At 35.1% G+C, this 20,836-nt stretch overlaps 2 pseudogenes; both read right to left on the minus strand.

The window, feature by feature from the left end:
• Nucleotides 1-420: 420 nt before the first annotated feature.
• On the minus strand, nucleotides 421-1,242 carry LOC143595191 (mitochondrial import inner membrane translocase subunit TIM17-2 pseudogene; annotated as a pseudogene).
• Nucleotides 1,243-7,405: 6,163 nt separating this feature from the next.
• On the minus strand, nucleotides 7,406-9,453 carry LOC143595189 (mitochondrial import inner membrane translocase subunit TIM17-3 pseudogene; annotated as a pseudogene).
• Between the last annotated feature and the right edge of the window lie 11,383 nt (nucleotides 9,454-20,836).

Genomic DNA, 20,836 nt, shown 5'->3' on the forward strand with positions numbered 1-20,836 from the left:
TTTGTCTCATAAAAGGTAAATATTTTACTCTGATTCTGTTAGTATTTTGACTGCAGGAAACAAGACTTGTTTCTGTATGTTTAAAACACCAATTACATTGTAGATGCTATGCTACCAGCCCCCAGAAAGAGTTGAAGAACTATGTGCCTATTCAAATCTATATAGACCAAACAAAACAGAGCACTCTCAGCAACCTAAGAAACATAAACTAAAAGGTAACAAACAAATTTACTACCAAAATGAAAACAAAAACACATACTGCTCCAAACTTTTCAGAAGTAACAAGGCAAATAGCACTGAATATAAGGCTAACTAATAAAAGTTTCTAAGGCAACCTAATTTTAGGATTTCATATTGCAACAGGGTGTTGTTAAAGATGATTGTTTTAACCACCCAGACAACAGCTGGTGTTGGCAAGAAATCTAACGAAACCAAATAAGTATTCAACAAAACCATCATCACATAATCCGTAGCATAAAGTAACTTATTTCTACAGCATACTACCATTGTTGATAACAAGAAACATATAGAAATAAATCAAAAGCAAAGTCTTGTCAATCAGTAAGCATTAACTCTCATTCTCACCCAAACCATAAATAAAATTTACTTGAACTCAAACGTGGGTGGCATGGGCGAATCAAAACTCTCCAACACCTCCTCCGTCTTGGGCTCCTCCTTCTTCCCCCCAAACCAAGACAAAAACCCCGTGGGAGAATCCTCGGGCATATTATTTTGCTGAGGGGGCATATTTGCATCTTCAATGATAACAGGCATAGGCTGCTGAGCGGAAAGAAACTTGTTAAGCATGATCCCGGCGCCCTCAATCAAGGCCAGCAAGACGCCACCGAAGGCAGCAGACCTTGTGGCCGGGCCCAGGCCCTGGCGCATCTGGAGAAAGCCTCCGGTGGCGGCCCCGGCGATGATGGAGTTCCAGGGGTCCTCCTTCTGGCGGAGGTAGACCAAGGAGCAGTCGAAGGTGGAGAAGAGGCCGCCCCACACGGCGAAGCTGCCTCCCACACGCGGTGCGTTCATGCGGACGGCGTCGACGCCGCCGTGGAAGCGGTGGCCGATGGGGGAGTGGTAGGTGCCTTTGAGGAAGTGGAAGGCGGACCCACCCACCGCGCCCATGCCGAAGGCGCCGCCGATGTCGTCCAGGATGCGGTCAGGGCACGGCTCTCGGGAGGTTTCAGGCGTACCCATTATCAATCAATTAGGGTTTACGAGGGTTTTCTGTCTGGAGTCTTCCCCAATCTATTTTCCTTAAATTACAAAAAGGATGCCTAACATACAATCATATTATATTAGGAAGCTTCACGATTTTTATTTTTATCATAATAATAACAATATTGACACACTTCCGCCATGTTTTGAGTTTTTTAACCAAGGAAAGAAAAGGAAAGGAGAGAGAATGATAAGAAAGGAAAGGAAAGGAAAGGGAAGGAAAGTGAGTGAAATTTTTTTTAATTGAGTGTGTTCTTGAGTTGGAAGGAAATTAGAAGAAAGGAAAGGATAACTATGTTCTTAAGTTAGATGGAAAGAAAAGAAAAATAACACTTTTACAATTTTGCCCCTCATCCTACTAAGCAATCGTATCCAAAAACAAACACACATTTTAATAAGCAATGTCTCCATAAAATAACCAACTACTTTTAACAAGAAATGCAACCAACTAGTTCCAAAAAAGTTCAACTCGGTTACTAAAAAAAACATGTTTAATCAAAAGTTTCAAATCTCATTCTCATGCTCCCATCATTCTACGTAACATATTCACCCGCTTGTTAAGAGGACAACCAAAAAGAGCCCGTTCTTTTTTCGGACGCTCAACCAAAAAAAGATACGCATCGAAGATTTCCTCCTCCAACACTATGCCCATAATCTCCAACTCTTTGTAGATTTCCTCCTCTGAGTAAACGCGTGCACGAGAACCTTCCATTACCTTGCATAGATCCTAAAATAGTAACAAACAATATGCATTAGGTAACTCTTTGTAGATTTCCTCCTCTGATGCTTTTTTATTAATGATTTGCAGTTATGCTCCTTTTGTTCATATTGCAATCAATTATGAAACTTCGATTCACAAGCTTAGGTTTATATCGGTCATCATAATAACACCAGTATATATGCATGAATTAAAAGAAGAAAAACACAGTTGCAAATCACACATAAACCGAAAGAAGGCCGCATATGAAAGAGATTGAACAATTAGGTTAAACTGATCGTGAAAGAGGCAGCAGATTGAACGAACAAATCACAAATTGAACGAACAATTAGGTTAAATTGACTTACCGAGGTACAAATTGCAGATGAAAGAGGCCGCCAGTTGAAAGAGATCATTACTGTTCTGCGAATGAAGAAGATGAAGAAGCCATAGATGAAAAAAAGACCAATCGTGTTTTTATGGGTAATATTGTAAATAGATAGTGTTCCTTAGTAATCAGCCCAAAAATGGGAGGATAATTTATTAGAAAAATACTTTGATTTTATCCCTCCTAACCCCTCCTACCCCTTCCATTTCTCTCCTTAAAAAAACTCAAGAACACTCATTTTTTAATTATCCTTGGTTTTCCTTTCCTTTCCCTCCTTAAAAAAAACTCAAGAACAGGGCGTTAGGAGGGGAGGGGAAGGAAGTAGGGGTGTTCAAAATAATCTGAACCGAATCCGTATCTGAATTATCCAAAATTCGTATCCGAACTATCCGAATGTTAAATTTAATAATTTTTATATATTTTTTATTTATAAGCATATAAGAGAGAAACTCTAATTTCATTTTAACAATTTACATAAGCTGCTCTCCCCCTTCAGCCTCCACTCCTTCACGAGACCAAACCCTCCAACCCAATCTTCCACCGTCATCTCCGCCGGCCGGCGGCCGTGTCTAGCATCTCCGGCCACTAATCTATAGTCTTCGCGTCTAGCATCTACACTTCTGAAAATCGGATGTCTGGATATTTTGGTTATTTGTATCCGTGAATCTGCCATGTATATATGGATTTTGTATTGAGTTCTTTGATTATTTTTATATTTGAATTTGCCATGAATGGTTCATATATAACTTAATTGTATAATAACAGATGTTGAGCACCACGGATGTGGTTTATCATAAGATTCATCTTTCTCTTTTGACATATTTCTCTTTAAAAAACACTTTATTGATACATGATTGGAATATGGTTGAATATATGGTTGGATTAATATCAGATCCTAATTTTATGTTGCAAACTTTTATAAAATAAAAATTAAAAATAAAAAATGCAAAATTCGGATATCCGTTTCACTATCCGAACGGATATCCGAAATTTCGGATACGGATTCGGATAGTGAATTCATTATCTGAAATGTTCGGATATCCGAAGTTCGGATATCCGAAACTCCGGATATCCGGTTTTGAACACCCCTAGAAGGAATGGGAATTAGAGCAGAAAAGAAAGCTAGGGGAAAGAAAATATGTGATTTTATTTTGTGTTCTTGAGTTTAATGAAAAGAAAGGAAATTAGCATTTTAGGTGTTCTCGAGTTAAGAGTAAAAGAAAAAAATATACAAATTTTCAATTATACCCTTTAAGTAAACTATAATAGAAAGTTAGATATGAGGGTAATTTAGTAATTGATAAGAATTAAAATATTTTCTCCTAATCTCTCCAATTTGAGAGGATGTGTATATGCTCTTATTTTCTATCATTTTCCCTCCTTTCCCACCCCATCCCTTTCTTAAAAAATCTCAGGAACATGGTTTTTTAATCTTTTTCTCTCTTTTCATTCCCCTCCCTCAGTCAAATGAGACTCGGGAAGACAGTGTAACACATGATTACTTAACATTTTCTTTGTTTTATATATTTTTACAAAAGATGACATAGAAATAAGGGATGACATAAAATAGGAGACATGACATAATAAATTGTTTTAAAAATGACATAAAAATAAAGGATTACGTAATATTTTTATATAATTTTCAAACACATCGGATTACCGCTAATACAAGCAGCCAAGAGTAGATTGTAAGGTCAAACTGGTAGCGACAAATTAGCTGGTAACAAACCACGCGTAGTAGATGCGTATACCGGAAAAACCAGTCGTTGACCAAGATCTACTCGTATTGAATAGTTGAGCTTGCAAACTAACCGGTCTAGTTTGTCTTTTGTAAAACTACCCGGGCGATAAGTTTCGTGAGCCAAATGATGAGGCCAAATTACTCGTCACAATGAAAACATTTATGCAGTAGTCGGGCGTTGTTTCTGAGGCATGCATCTTCTTTATTCGTGACGACTAAACGAGTATTGAACGTGCTCTTCTCGATTGGTTTATGGTCATATGGCATATTTTAAGTGGTTCTGTAAACTACTCGTTTGATAACACATACCACTCATCCCAACTAATTTTTAATACATATTTATAGAATTCAATGTAAATGATATTGTAAAGCTAGAAATTTGTTTATAGAAATATATATTTTGAGAATTTCTTCCTTTTCAAATGCATTTTGTCCGTTACATGTTTTTTTTTCTTGCAAAGCTAATGGTGTCTTTTTTAATTGATAAACGAAAGGGAAAAAATAAGCTTTCTTGATTCCACTATTAGTCTAAACACACCGGCAATACCATTTAAGTTGACACTCCATTGGGTACATTTTTGTATGAACACCATCAACGCTCATGTCACGTTGGCGCGCAATAGTGCTCTTTCCCGTTAAAACTTTCATAATCTCATTAACTTTGATGGATCAAACCTAGAAAACTAGTCAAACTGATCCAATCATGTCATGTGTTCGATTTTAGAGTCCAATATGATAAATATGTTTCAGTTCATATTTATGTTAAACAAAAAGTAAATATTTATTTTTCCTTAAAAGTGTGAAATATAAGTTTTTTTCTAAAAGTTTTAATGACAAATAAATATTCATATACTAACTAGTAAGGAAAGTAACAAAACGACATGACAATGTTTTAAAGCCTCTAATTCCGTGTCAGGCTTTAAAGCGGGACTGGTAAATGGGCCGGCTGCAATGTGTTGTCAGGCGTGAAAGGGGATAGGGGTGAGCCTAGAGATGTTCAAAACGGTTCCGGACTAGGAACCGGAACCGGTTCCTAACCGGTTCCAATATTCAAAACCACCTTTTAAACCGGTTCCAGGCTCGAACCGGTTAGGGAACCGAACCGGTTCTCCCACCCTCGGACCCCTAACCTATCTAACCGGTTCTTACCGGTTCCTAACCCGGTTCCTGTACCGTAACCGGTCAAAAAACGGCTATTTTTGACCCCAACGGTCAAAAAACGGCCAAGAAAACGGTTAGGAACCGGTTCCGGTTCCAGAACCGGTTCCGGTTCCTACCCGCCCCCACTCAGAAATGCAAGAACCGGTCACGGATCATCGGGTTGAATCAGATAGGGTCCGGTTCCTACAAAAAACGGGTAGGAACCGGTTCGGTTCCGGTTCGGTTCCACCGGTTCGGTTCCAGGAACCGGTTTTTTTGATCATCTCTAGGTGAGCCCATCTCATTAAGGGAATTGAGCTTTATAACTTCTTATGTGGCAGTAACATGACATTTTAATCGGGACTTCAAACCCTTCCATAAAACTTGCTTATTTTGCTTTATTGATAAGTTAAAATTCATAAGTAATTTTTTTTATTATATATCTTATTAGGTTATTAACCCGTGGGCGTCACAGGTGGAAAAATAAAAATCATGTAACATCCACACATTTCTATCATCAACTGATATATAAATCATGTAAAAACATAACATTCAACTAAAATAACATCCATTTTACAATTATAAATTAATAAATAGTTCCTTATAAATCACATTTGTAGTTTTATTTTTAACTTTACATTCTTTGTCTAATATAAGCATTTCAACACCGTCCTACTCTTCACTGGTGATAAAGTCACATATAGTTGACCATGTGTATACATCGGTTCTCGCAGGTATATACCAACTCTTGATATTGATTGGCCTTGACTTTTATTAATGGTCATCGCTGTAACATCCTAAATATTATAATACTAAATAAATAAAAGTTATGTTTTGTGAAGCGTGTGTTCATATTTAATTAAGATTAAATATAATAAGGAGTATGGACTTGTAATGAAAGATGGATTAAAGGGTTGGGAATGGGTCTTAGGTCCATGGGATTAAGTGTCACACTTCGATTTACGGCCTAAGCGTGTGACTAACAGTTGGTACCGGTTTTGTAAATGTATCAGAGTTTAGCGGAAGTCTTTTAAAAGTATTAATATATTGAAATATTAAGTTACTTATAAAGCTTTATTTATTTATAATAAAATATTAATATTTCTTTTAAAACATTTTATTAATAAATCTTTATTCTGTAATAATATTTAATTTATTTGAAAAACTTTTCGGATAATAAATATCCGAGCGCTTTATTTATAAGCCTCGTTTGATTTTTACGAATCATATTGTTTTTAATCTTTTAAATAATTAAAACAATGAGCCATCTCTACCTTGCGAACATCAACTTTATGAATGGCTCCAATTCTTGATACTTTAATCACCTGAAATGTTAGAAAATACGTCAGCGATGTGCAGGTGAATACACTGACGCTAAAATATTTTCTTTTACCTTATTACCCCCCTCGAGACTACGCCTGCCTCGGCCCATCGTGGCTTTATGAATAACAAAGTTAAATAACACATTTATAAATTCGAGCCTCTACACTAGGTCACCTCAGCAAACACCGCATCGTTCGACTTAGTTAAGTACCCGTAAATATACACAACGGTCGTACTCCATGCAGGAGAGCGTCTTACGACCAAGGGTGGTGCGATGTGCCCATTCATCGCATAGTACCACCTATGTAAGGATCCAGACATACGTATACCACAGCCTGAGAGCTAGGTTCATACTTTTATTTATAACGGTTTTAGGAACACAAAGTTCCTTGTAAACAATTTTTACATAACATATTTGACTCGTTTGAAAACAAGTTTATAAAAGTAACAAATTTAGTTGAAGAACTATGTGCCTATTCAAATCTATATAGACCAAATCAATACAGAGCACTCTCAGCAACCTAAGAAACATAAACTAAAAAGTAACAAATTTAGTGCCAAAATGAAAGCAAAATCACATACTGCTCCAAACTTTTCAGAAGTAACAAGGCAAAATAGCAGTGAATATAAGTCTTAACTAATAACACTTTTTAACCTATACTATTTTAACCTTTCACAAATCCTTCATCCTTTAGATTGTTTCATATAACATATAAGAGTTTCTGAGGCAATCTAATTTCATATTGCAACAGGGTGTTGTTAAAGATGATTGTTTTAACCACCCAGACAACAGCTGGTGTTGGCAAGAAATCTAACGAAACCAAATAAGTATTCAACAAAACCATCATCACATAATCCGTAGCATCAAAGAACAAGAGCATAAAGTAACTTATTTCTACAGCATACTACCATTGTTGATAACAAGAAACATATAGAAATAAATCAAAAGCATAGTCTTATCCATCAGTAAATAAGATTTACTTAACTCAAACGTCAGCGGCATGGGCGAATCAAAACCCTCCAACACCTCCTCCGTCTTGGGCTTCTCCTCCTTCTTACCCCCAAACCAAGACAAAAACCCCGAGGGAGAATCCTCGGGCATATTATTTTGGTGAGGGGGCATATTTGCATCTTCAATGATAACAGGCATAGGCTACTGGGCGGAGAGAAACTTGTTAAGCATGATCCCGGCGCCCTCGATCAAGGCGAGCAGGACGCCACCGAAGGCAGCAGACCTGGTGGCCGGGCCCAGGCCCTGGCGCATTTGGAGGAAGCCTCCGATGGTGGCCCCGGCGATGATGGAGTTCCAGGGGTCCTCCTTCCGGCGGAGGTAGACCATGGAGCAGTCGAAGGTAGAGAAGAGGTCGCCCCAGACGGCGAAGCTGCCTCCGACACGCGGTGCGTTCATGCAGACGGCGGCGTCACGCCGCCGTGGAAGCGGTGGCCGATGGGGGAGTGGTAGGTGCCTTTGAGGAAGTGGAAGGCGGACCCACCCACCGCGCCCATACCAAAGGCGCCGCCAATGTCGTCCAGGATGCGGTCAAGTTTATAAAAGTTTGGGGGCGTATTCACCTTTTCGCTTTGGGATCGCCTTCAACACCGTCCGAGGGTCTTTCCCTTGCTATCTCGCACCTATAGTACGAGTATAGCCGTCTCTTTTGGATCAGCTTCAATACACTGTCCGAGGGTCTTTCCCTCTTCTTTGTTATCTCACACCTATAGTACGAGTATAACTTTTTGTTAGTCGGATATACAATCCGGCTTAAGACCTCTAGTCTCTTTTGTAAAATCTTTACCTCGATTTTAATTTCTTTATGAACCTTTAGTTCAAAACATCTTTTTATTATTTTAAACCTTTAGTTTAAAATATTATTTATTTCCTTCCTTATTCAAGTTAAAACTCATTCTTTTTAACTTATTTCTTTCACAAGATAAACCTTTAGTTTAACTTGTTTTCTTTAAACTATATGTTTCTTCTTTATTAAGAAATGTATCATTTTCTTTTCTTATTACTTAAGAATAATAACTTAAATAATATCATTAACCGTAACTATTTTCTACTTTATCTTTTCTTTTTATTTTATAATATGTTTGAACCTATAGTCCAAATTATATATCTCTTATTCTCATATTCGGACCTTTAATCCGTCTACGTTTCCAAAACGTATACTCATATATATATATATATATATATATATATATATATATATATATATATTATTCATTAATTATTTAAATTATCTTTAAATAATACTTTTATCTTTATTTAATAATAAAGATTCTTTTCATTTATTACTTTATTCTTTTTTTTATTATTATTTAAAATCTTTTAAATAATAATTTTGCTTTATCGATAACCAATAGCTATATTTATATATTTCTCTTTATATAATTTCTTTCCTTTATTTTATTTTGTATATTTTCGAGTTATAGACTATACCCTTGACCAGGGTCTAAGCCTTTATTATTTTATTAATATTTTATTCAGGCATTATGCATACCTTGTTCGGCTTATTATTTTCTAAACTCACGGGCAGCACTTCAACGCTTGCACGTATATCGAGAATCTTGATCAACACCTCCTTGGCATGCAAATCGAGGCACGCCGGTCTACAAATCTCGTCGGCACGCATTTCGGAGCAGATTGTCGGGTTATCTCGGGTCGGCATGTACTTCGAGGCGGGTCCTCGGTTCGTTTCGGGTCGGCACGCACTTCGAGGCGGGTCGTCGGTTCGTCTCGGGTCGGTCACGTACTTCGAGGTGGGTCGTCGGTTCGTCTCGGTTCGGCACACGTTTATCGAGGTATTTTAGAGAGATGTTAGAGAGAGAAAGAGTGTGTGAAAATTGTGTGATTAGTGAATGGCCAAAGCATGCTATTTATAGACTTTTCCCGGGACCGCGATGGTCCCTTAATTATGCCATCGCGTACCGCGATGTAGGCATGATGAGTCACGGGTAGGTTTGCCACGTGGCGGACGCGGTGCCACGTGATGACACGTGGCGAGCTTTATGCCACATTGTGACACGTGGCAGGACACGTGTCACAGTGTCATGGCTTTATGCCACATTGTGACACGTGGCAGGACACGTGTCATAGTGTCATGGCTTTATGCCACATTGTGACACGTGGCAGGACACATGTCACATTGTCATGGCTTTATGCCATGTGGTGACACGTGTCAGCTGGTGTGCCACGTGTTGACACGTGGCATGACACGTGTCTGGTTGTCAGACATCGCCATCGCGATACGCGATGGCGTTGCGCCCAAGTACGTCGCGTATCGCGATCAGCCGCGAATTCTGATATTTTCATTTTTGATCCTTTGACTTTTTGAACTTTGATATTTTTGACCCGATATTTTCGTGATGTTACACCCTCCCCACCTTAAAATAAATCTCGTCCTCGAGATTGCTTTTTTCTTGAACGAGTGGGGGTATTTCTTTTTCATTTCGGATTCGAGTTTCCAAGTATACTCGGGGCCTCTCCGTGAGTCCCACTTTACTTTCGAAATCTTAAATTTTCGTCCTTTTACTTTCTTTGTTTTCGAATCTTTGATTTCGAATTGGTCGTTCTAAATATTAAATTTTCATTTATTTCTATATCTTAAAAAAATATCGATAAAGATTCATGGTCTAGACGTTTATGCAGATTTAGAGATGTGGAATACATCGTGTATCCATTTCCTTTATTTGATTAATTGGAAATGGTGTGCAATAGTACCGATTTGCTCGAGTATCTCAAGTGAGCTAAGTTTTCTTTTCTTACGGAAGCGAATAATATCCTTCTAAGTTAAACTTTAATTAACATCTTATCGCATATATTATATTCTAATGGTTTATGATGGACGTAAAATTCTTTCGGCGATCTTACGCCACCTTAAGTAGTTCACAAGTTTGTAATACTTTATTCCTTGTATCGTGGATTAGTTCGGGTCCAAATATTTGGTTATTCCTCTTTTTGGTGATCTCACGCCACCTTTATTTGTTCACATATTTGTAATACTTTATTCGTCGTTTTCGTGGACTACTTCGGATCTAGACATTTGGTTATTTCTTGTTTCAGACCAATACACGGATGTTTGACATTTGTTCATATAACGTCTCATAAGGTGTGGCTTGAATGTTTGTATGGAAAATAATTATCCAACTTCTTCTTAAATCTTTTATACTTGCGTGGTGCATAAACTCGTACGTTTAGATTATTCGTTTCATTTTTCCCATTTATTTGGGGATGATAAACAATGCTAAAGTTTAATCGAGTTCTTAATGTTTATTGGAAAATATCTCATAAATGGGATGTAATTCGATTGTCTTGATTGAAAATTATGAATAGTGATATACCGTGTAGAAATATGATTGTTGTTCACATAATTTCATGCTAATTAAAAAAAAAGGGTAAACTTTGTTAGTCTATCAACAATAACCTATCTTGTATTGTATTGGCATGGATTCTTGGGAGGTTTCGTAATACAGTTCATAGTTGTCTTTAATCCTTTCTACATGGGAGTTTGGGTTGTTTAAAGTAATTCAAAGGTTTCTTGTGCTTGGTTTTGATTTGTAAATGAATTTGATCTTTCATTATATATACGAAGTGATATCTTGTTCATGTTCTTTTATTAATAATTCGATCTAAGGTTTGTGGTATGTTTTATAACATTTTTGAGTGCATCTTGTACTTATGTGCTTTGTTCATTATCGTCTCGTATAGCTTTCCATTATTGGTATCAAATTTTTGGTTTTCGAGTATAAAGACTTCGTCATCTCTCTTAACTTCCAATTTAATTGTGCCATAATCTTTCGCTTTGGGAATTTGATTTTTGTTGATTACTTACTCTTGCGTTTTTCTTAGTTTTGTTTTGTCTATGTTTATTTAGAGTTTTAAACTTTTAAAACTCTAATATTCTAATTCTCCATATCCTCTTATTTTTCCGTTTTTGGTAATAAAATTTTCAGACTTATCTTTAGCAACTATTTGGATCTACTATCTTAAGTAGATGTTCTAATTCTATATCATCTTGTTTTACATTTATTCTTTTATGCAATCTTCTTTTTAAATGCATTTCCGCGATTTGAATAGATAACTTCCTTCTATAGTTAACTTGTTTGGCTTTTTACTAATAATTCCGAGTGTTGTAGTTTATCTCTTTTGTTAATTCTATTCCTTTGGATGATATAGTAAGTTTATAATTTAGAATGCCGTAAGCAATTGTAAATCGTTTAAACACATTGGCCAATTGTGTTTAATTATTTACCTTACTCTCAGTATTCTAAATATCAACTAGATTTTTCTCGGATTCAATCTATCGAATCTCATTCTATCCTTTTTAACTTACTTATTCTTTGATAGCTTTCAAGATTTTCATACGTGTTTTACGTAATCCGTTGCTTCATGAATTTGACGGATTCTTTCCGTTTACTTCCCTTAAAGTTTGGATAATTGATTTTCTTTGAATAGACATGCTTTGTTTAATTCATCATTCATTTGAGTTCATCTTTCTATAGATGATGACATACTTTCTTGTATTTTGAAAATTTTACTATCTCTTTTCCTTTGCATATAAGCATTCTTGTGTATATACACGATTTATATGCCTATTTTTTTCTTTATACATATTAGATAGTTAATTATCCATTCATTGTAAAATAAATCTCTTGTTTGAGTTTTCAAACCGGGTTACAAGAGTTAACTTAGACTAATAGTTATTTACAAAAGTTAACATTCCTTTGATCTATTCTTGTTTTTGTTTGATTATTTTTGACATTTCTTCATATATTTGTCATAAGTGTTTCCAACATCGATCTCTTCATATTTGCTCTTACTTGTTTTATTTTCCGAACATTCATTCTTGAAATGCCCCCTTTCTCTTATAAAAGGTACACATTACTATGTTGATTAGCTTTTTGCATTTTCTTAGATGCTTTTTTTCCACAGTTTTCACAAATGGGTCTTGTGAATTTAGACGATCCTTTTTCATCCTTACTTTTCTTCACTTCCTTTGTTTTATTAATCTTTTTTTTCTTTTTATTACACATTTGGCTACCATCCTAGCTTCAGAGGTTTGTTTGTACTTTTACTATTCTTATTGTTTCTTTGGGTAGCATAGATATGCATTTCATCATTTTGTTAAACGCTAAATTATCTAATTTGTGGAGTTACTTGACAATATTGCATTGCATTCCTTGAAATTTTTTTAACGACCTTCTGGTCCGATGGCAAGATTTGGTCTTGTTTCGTTTTACAAAAATTTCTATAAGAATAAGGTCTCTAAATTCTTCCCAGCTTAAATCGTGCATTACTTTATTTCCTTTAACTTGAATTAATATACTCTACCACTTGAGAGTTTTTATCTTTGAACATTTTCGAAGAACACCAAATGGTTTGTTCACTTGTGCAGGTAATATTATTCAAGATTGATTCTTGCTCCTTGAGCCAATTCAAGGTGGATATGATATTTTCGTTTCCACGGAATTTCTTAAGCTCATAGGCTTTATAATTCTTAGAAACATTTTCCGGTTGAAGTTTAGGTTTCTTCTTATCCTTAATTCGTTCTCATGACAAAATTGGTTACAAATTTTTTTTGAAGAATTAGGTTCACTTTGAGTTTTTTTCTTGATTCTAATTGTCTAGGATCATTAAGCATCTATACTATTGGAGCCATAACTTCATTAATCATCTCTTGAACTTTGTTTCTAATTCAGTCATTCTTTATTTCTAACGTTCTTCTCGCTTCTATCTTTTTGGAAGACTTTATCTTTTCTTCTTTTGACATACTATAATAATCCATATATATGTTTAATTATTCATGAGAATCAAAACATATTTTATATTACGCAAGACTTTCTGTTATGAAATTATTTATTGCTACCAATTAGACGAATTTGTCGTCTTATTTCATATATCATTTATAATTCATGTTCACTCATTCATCATGTATGAGGATCTTCATTTATATCTTTTTAGGGTATTTTTTCTTAATAAATTTTCTACTAATTGGTTTACTTGATCATGTTTCAAGTATTTTTCTTTTGTATATGCTTGCTATTTTTCAAACATCTTCTCTTTGCTTTGCTTTAACCCTTTTACTATTCATATAGTAAATTTTGGGGTTAAGCTAAATTCATATTTTTCTTCTTCCTTTTCTATCAGAAGGTGCCTTGTTTCTCTTAGTCGGACCATAGTCGACTTATTTCCACATTTATAAGTTAGATGTACTAATGTTTCTTTTCCTATCCGTACTTATCATATCTTATCCCTAACTCTTTATATATATATATTAAATTTTGATATTATTTAAACCTTTACTAAACTTATAAAATTTTGTAATAAAAATTTCTATTTATCACTTGATCAAAGCCTAGGTATAACTGAATATCTAATTCGCTGATCGATGGCTCTGATACCAACCTGTCACACCTCGACTTATGGTCTAGGCGTGTGACCAACAGTTGGTACCGGTTTTTAAATGTATCAGAGTTTAGCGAAAGTCTTTTAAAAGTATTAATATTTTGAAATATTAAGTTACTTATAAAGCTTTATTTATTTATAATAAAATATTAATATTTCTTTTGAAACATTTTATTAATAAATCTTTATTTTGTAATAATATTTAATTTTTTTGAAAAGCTTTTCGGATAATAAATATCCGAACGTTTTATTTATAAGCCTCGTTTGATTTTTACGAATCATATTGTTTTTAATCTTTTAAATAATTAAAACAATGAGCCATCTCTACCTTGCGAACATCCACTTTATGAATGGCTCCAATTCTTGATACTTAATCACCTGAAATGTTAGAAAATACGTCAGCGATGTGCAGGTGAATACGCTGACGCTAAAATATTTTCTTTTACTTTATTACCCCCCTCGAGAGTACGCCTGCCTCGGCCCATCGTGGCTTAGGAATAACAAAGTTAAATAACACATTTATAAATTCGTGCCTCTATACTAGTTCACCTCAGCAAACACCGCAGCGTTCGACTTAGTTAAGTACCCATAAATATACACAACGGTCGTACTCCATGCAGGAGAGCGTCTTACGATCAAGGATGGTGCGATGTGCCCATTCATCGCATAGTACCACCTATGTAAGGATCCAGACATACGTATACCACAGCCTGAGGGCTAGGTTCATACTTTTATTTATAACGGTTTTAGGAACACAAAGTTCATTGTAAACAATTTTCACATAACATGTTTGACTCGTTTGAAAACAAGTTTATAAAAGTTTGGAGGCGTATTCACCTTTTCGCTTTGGGATCGGCTTCAACACCGTCCAAGGGTCTTTCCCTTGCCATCTCGCACCTATAGTACGAGTATAGCCGTCTCTTTTGGATAAGCTTCAATACACTGTCCGAGGGTCTTTCCCTCTTCTTTGTTATCTCGCACCTATAGTACGAGTATAACTTTTTGTTAGTCGGATATACAATCCGGCATAAGACCTCTAGTCTCTTTTGTAAAATCTTTACCTCGATTTTGTTTTCTTTATGAACCTTTAGTTCAAAACATCTTTTTATTATTTTAAACCTTTAGTTTAAAATATTATTTCTTTCCTTCCTTATATAAGTTAAAACTCTTTCTTTTTAACTTATTTCTTTCACAAGATAAATCTCTAGTTTAACTTGTTTTCTTTAAACTCAATGTTTCTTCTTTATTAAGAAACGTATAATTTTCTTTTCTTATTAGTTAAGAATAATAACTTAAATAATATCATTAACCGTAACTATTTTCTACTTTATCTTTTCCTTTTATTTTATAATATGTTTGAACCTATAGTCCAAATTATATATATCTTATTCTCATATTCGGACCTTTAATCCGTCTACGTTTTCAAACGTATACTTATATATATATATATATAGGATTATGTTCATTTCAGAAGTGATTTTATAAAGAGAAGTACGAGAAGTGATCTCAACCATTAGATTATGAATCAATGGTTGAAAATTTATTGCATTTATTATAATTAATGAAACTTGAAAGACTTTGAAAGTAATTATAATAGGGTAGTTTAGGTAGAATAAAATAAATCATCATTTAATTAATTTCATATATCCCTAAATAAAAGCTCAAGAATTTATAATCTGTAAGTTACAATTTATTTATTTTATTATATGTTAGTGTAAGATTTGTTTTTGCTCTTTTTTCACCAATAAAAAGTTTTTAATTTATAACATTTAAGCAAAATAGTATTTTCATCATTGATTGCTATTTTGAAAAAAAAATTAATAATCTGAAGATGTGTAAGACAGAAAAAAAATGTGTACTAATAAACTGGAAATGTGTAGGAAAAGAAATAAGATGTGTATTAGAAAAATAAAGATGTCTAGGAAAAAAAAATAAGTTACGTATGGGAAAATTAGAAATGTGTAGGAAAAAAATGAAGATGTGTATGAGAAAATTAAAAATGTTTACAAAAAGTTCGAATATGCGTGGGAGTAAATTAAATACGCGTAGGAAAAATTAAAGATGTATATGACAAAAGAAAAACGTGTTCGGCGAAATTGTAGATGTGTAGGAAAAAAATATGTTGTGTATAAGAAAATTAAAGATGTGTAGGATAAAAAGTAAGATATGTATGAGAAAATTAAATACGTGTAGGAAGAAATTAAATATGCGTAACGAACATTTGAAGATGTGTAGGACGAAAAACATGCGTACGAAGAAATTGAAAATGTGTAGGAAACATATTTAGATGTGTACGAAAAAATTAAAGATATGTAGAAAAAAAATTGTAGAGGTGTAGGAAAATATTATAGTTGTGTAGGGTGAATTCAAGATATAGGGTAAAAAGTTATAAAGATTAATTTATTGTTTTATATTAATTATATTAGTTAGAAATGTAACTTATATTGGTTTAATTATATATATTAATTGGAGAGAGAATACATTTATATTCCTTTAATAACCTTTTTTATATATTTTAATGATTCATGATTAAAAATTAAATGAGTGTTCCAGATTAACTTCTCGCACTTCTTGCTGTAACTTTACTTTTCGCATGAACCATCCCCTATATATATATATATATATATATATATATATCTCAACTAGTTTATATTCATAATACAAACAATGTATATATATATTTATTCATTACTTATTTAAATTATCTTTAAATAAAACTTTATCTTTATTTAATAATAAAGATTCTTTTCATTTATTACTTTATTCTTTTTCTTTTTATTATTATTTAAAATCTTTTAAATAATAATTTTGCTTTATCTATAACCAATAGTTATATTTATATATTTCTCTTTATATAATTTCTTTCCTTTATTTTCTGTTGTATATTTTCGAGGTATAGACTATACCCTTTACTAGGGTCTAAACCTTTATTATTTTATTAATATTTTATTCGGGCATTATGCATACATTGTTCGGCTTATTATTTTCTAAACTCACGGGCTGCACTTCGACGCTTGCACGTATATCGAGAATCTTGATCAACACCTCCTTGGCACGCATATCGAGGCACGTCGGTCTTCAAATCTCGTCGGCAAGCATTTCGGAGCAGATCATCGGGTTATCTCGGGTCCGCACGTACTTCGAGGCGGGTCGTCGGTTCGTTTCGGTTCGGCACGCACTTCGAGGCCAGTCGTCGGTTCGTTTTGGGTCGGTCACGTACTTCGAGGCGGGTCGTCGGTTCGGCACACGTTAATCGAGGTATTTTTAGAGAGATGTTAGAGAGAGAAAGAATATGTGAAAATTGTGTGAGAAGTGAATGGCCAAAGCATGCTATTTATAGACTTTTCCCGGGACCCAACGTGATGGTCCCTTAATCATGCCATCGCATACCGCGATGTAGGCATGATGAGTCACGGGTAGGTTTGCCACGTGGCGGACGCGGTGCCACGTGATGACACGTGCCGAGCTTTATGCCACATTATGACACTTGGCAGGACACGTGTCACAGTGTCATGGCTTTATGCCACATTGTGACACGTGGCAGGACACGTGTCACAGTGTCATGGCTTTATGCCATATTGTGACACGTGGCAGGACACGTGTTACAATGTCATGGCTTTATGCCACGTGGTGACACGTGTCAGCTGGTGTGTCACGTGTTGACACGTGGCATGACACGTGTCTGGTTGTCAGACATCGCCATCGCGATACGCGATGGCGTTGCGAACAAGTACGTCGCGTATCGCGATCAGCCGCGAATTCTGAATTTTTCATTTTTGATCCTTTGACTTTTTGAACTTTGATATTTTTGACCCGATATTTTCGTGATGTTACATTAAGAGTGTATAAATACTCCCTTAAACCACCCATAAAACCCTAAAACCCTCATTTCTCTCCATCTTATTCTCTACACACTCAAAACACACACATACACCAACACCCTTCACGACCGCAAGTGGAAGAAAGGAGATTCAAGGCTAAACCAAGATATACCTTGTTAGATCTTGGATATTTAAGTAAGATACAAGATTAAAGTTCATAACCAAGCTAAGCGTGACCTAAAGAGCACATAAAGGTATATTCTTTATCCTTAAAGGTTGCGTTTTTATGAACGATTTTTTATGAAACTTAACCCTAGAGTAGATCGGGTCTAGATAAAACATAAAGTTGCACTTGAAGATTAAATTGGACTTAACGAACTTATGGTTATGAAAGGCTCGTTTCAACAAACCCTAGATCTAGTTTTGAACGTTTTGGACCATAAAGGTCCAAGCTATATGGCCACTCGGGTCAATTTTTGGCCAGAATCGGTTAAGGAAACATTTATGGGTTAATACCAAACCTTAATAAAGTATTAAGGTCATGAAATGTAACGATAAAGGTGATAAAAAGGACCAACTGTTACAGCCCCGTTCGCATAGAATCCAAGAACTCGATTACATGCTCTATGGTCGATTACATGGGGATGGTTCAATTACACTACCCATATTCGTATACAAAGGGGTAACTCGATTACATAGTGTAAAGTCGCTTACATGCGTATGGTTCGATTACAATGAGATAATCGATTATGTTATGGAAGTCGATTACAATGGGATGATCTATTACATTCATACAACTCGAATACATTTCATAAATCGATTACAACTAAAGGATTCGATTATATAAGTGAACCCAATTACATGGAGCATTTCAACTACATGGATCGCATACATGTTGGGTTCGAATACATAGATCACATACATGTAAGACTCGAATACAACTACATGGATCGCATACATGTTGGGTTCGAGTACATGGATCGCATACATGTAAGACTCGAATACAAGTACATGGATCGCATACATTAATTAAGTTCGATTACATGGGATGCCAGTTCGATTACATTATGATTTGAATTCCATGCATGATTCGATTTCATTATGACTCACATACATGGAACCCGCATACAATATGCATATTAGCATGCATGAACTAATTCAAATATAATGTGCACAGTTGAATACCTGGATGATTTGCATACAAGCTTGTACTCTAATTTGAATACAAAAGAAAGAAAGAAAGAGAGAAACATTAAAGTAACTGAAAACCCTATATTCAAATACATTAGGGTTAAGGATTAAATAATCTAAGTAAAATGTATTCTAACATAAAACCATTAGATTAGACCAGACTTAGCCATTTTGGCTGAAATATAAAATGAATAGGACATATATTGATACGTATAATTAATGTACAGTCAGCCGAGCTCAGTTAATAAGGGAATAACAATAAACGGAGAACGAAACAGGATCCAGGTGAGTTTCTAGCCCCATTCCTTGTTATGTTTTCGGGGTTGTGTACATACTCGATGTGATTAGTTAATACACTTACATTAAGTGTTAAGTGTATGCCTTGTATGATTTATGTATGAATGAATGCTTGACGGTGTGTGAATGATCTTCGGATATTACATGTACCGTCAAGTGGTAGTTTAAAGATATGATTGTTATTTATGAAGTATGTATGTATGTATATATGTATGTATGTATGAAAGTTATGATTATGAATATATAGACATGTATGGTATAGTTGTATGGAAGAAAGGGAACCGAGCCCTAATAGTACTCGAGGCAGAAAGGGAACCGAGCCCTAATAATTCTCGAGGCAGAAAGGGAACCGAGCCCTAATTATACTCGAGGCAAAAAGGGAACCGAGCCCTAATAATACTCGAGGTAGAAAAGGAACCGAGCCCTAATAATACTCGAGGCAAAAAGGGAACCAGACCCTAATAATACTCTAGGTAGTAGGGCGTAATTCTCTTTAAAACTCAGAATTATGTAAAGTAAGATTAAATACAAAAGTATGAAAGAAAGGAAAGAAAGAAAGAAAGAAAGTATATAATTATGTATGTATGAAAGAAAAGGTAAGCATGTTATATTATATGTATCTTCGTATGCGTAAGTATGTGAATGTGTTGTATGTTGCCTGATTAACAAGAACTCACTCAGCGTAGCTGACTTTTAGTATGCACGCATGTAAATAGATTGAAGCAGCTGGCTTGAGGAAGAGACACATGACATGATTTGAAGGGACTAGCATCCAATGAAGATTTGTCATAAGCTACTTTATGTTATGTTTTAAAGACAAGTTTTTAATGTTTGTAATGAATGGTTGACTTTTATGTAACACCCCGTAACCGCAGCGGAAACGTACACGGGATGCAACAGACACATCTGATATCAACAGCATTGCTTATAAAGAAAATACCACTACATTAATTTATAACATATTACATTGTTGCGAGTTGCGTTACTGTCTAGGTGTCACACACATATATTACCAATAAGACATTAATATATATTCATTACAAAACATAGAGCAGCAAGCTTCCAGCAGGTAGCACAGATAGTTAAGCACATATCAATCATTCCAACTTGGGCATACCTAGAAAACATGTAAAGAAAACGGGTCAACTACGAATAGTTGGTGAGTTTCACTAATTTAAATAAACACTGACGAATCGTTTTAATAATCATTTATTACAATATAATCATGCTGGGAACTATGTTACCCCAGGACATTTCCATTAACTTTCTGGGAACTATGTTACCCCAGAACAATAATAACCCCTGGGAACTATGTTACCCCAGAACAATAATAACCCCTGGGAACTATGTTACCCCAGAACAATAATAACCCCTGGGAACTATGTTACCCCAGAACAATAATAACCCCTGGGAACTATGTTACCCCAGAACAATAATAACCCCTGGGAACTATGTTACCCCAAGACAATAATAACCCCTGGGAACTATGTTACCCCAGGACAATAATAACCCCTGGGAACTATGTTACCCCAGAACAATAATAACCCCTGGGAACTATGTTACCCCAGAACAATAATGACCCCTGGGAACTATGTTACCCCAGAACAATAAT

The sequence above is a fragment of the Bidens hawaiensis genome, unplaced genomic scaffold (genome assembly GCF_021521415.1).
Source record: "Bidens hawaiensis isolate Kalapana, Puna unplaced genomic scaffold, B.hawaiensis_p1.1 tig00044783_1, whole genome shotgun sequence".
Lineage (NCBI taxonomy): Eukaryota > Viridiplantae > Streptophyta > Magnoliopsida > Asterales > Asteraceae > Bidens > Bidens hawaiensis.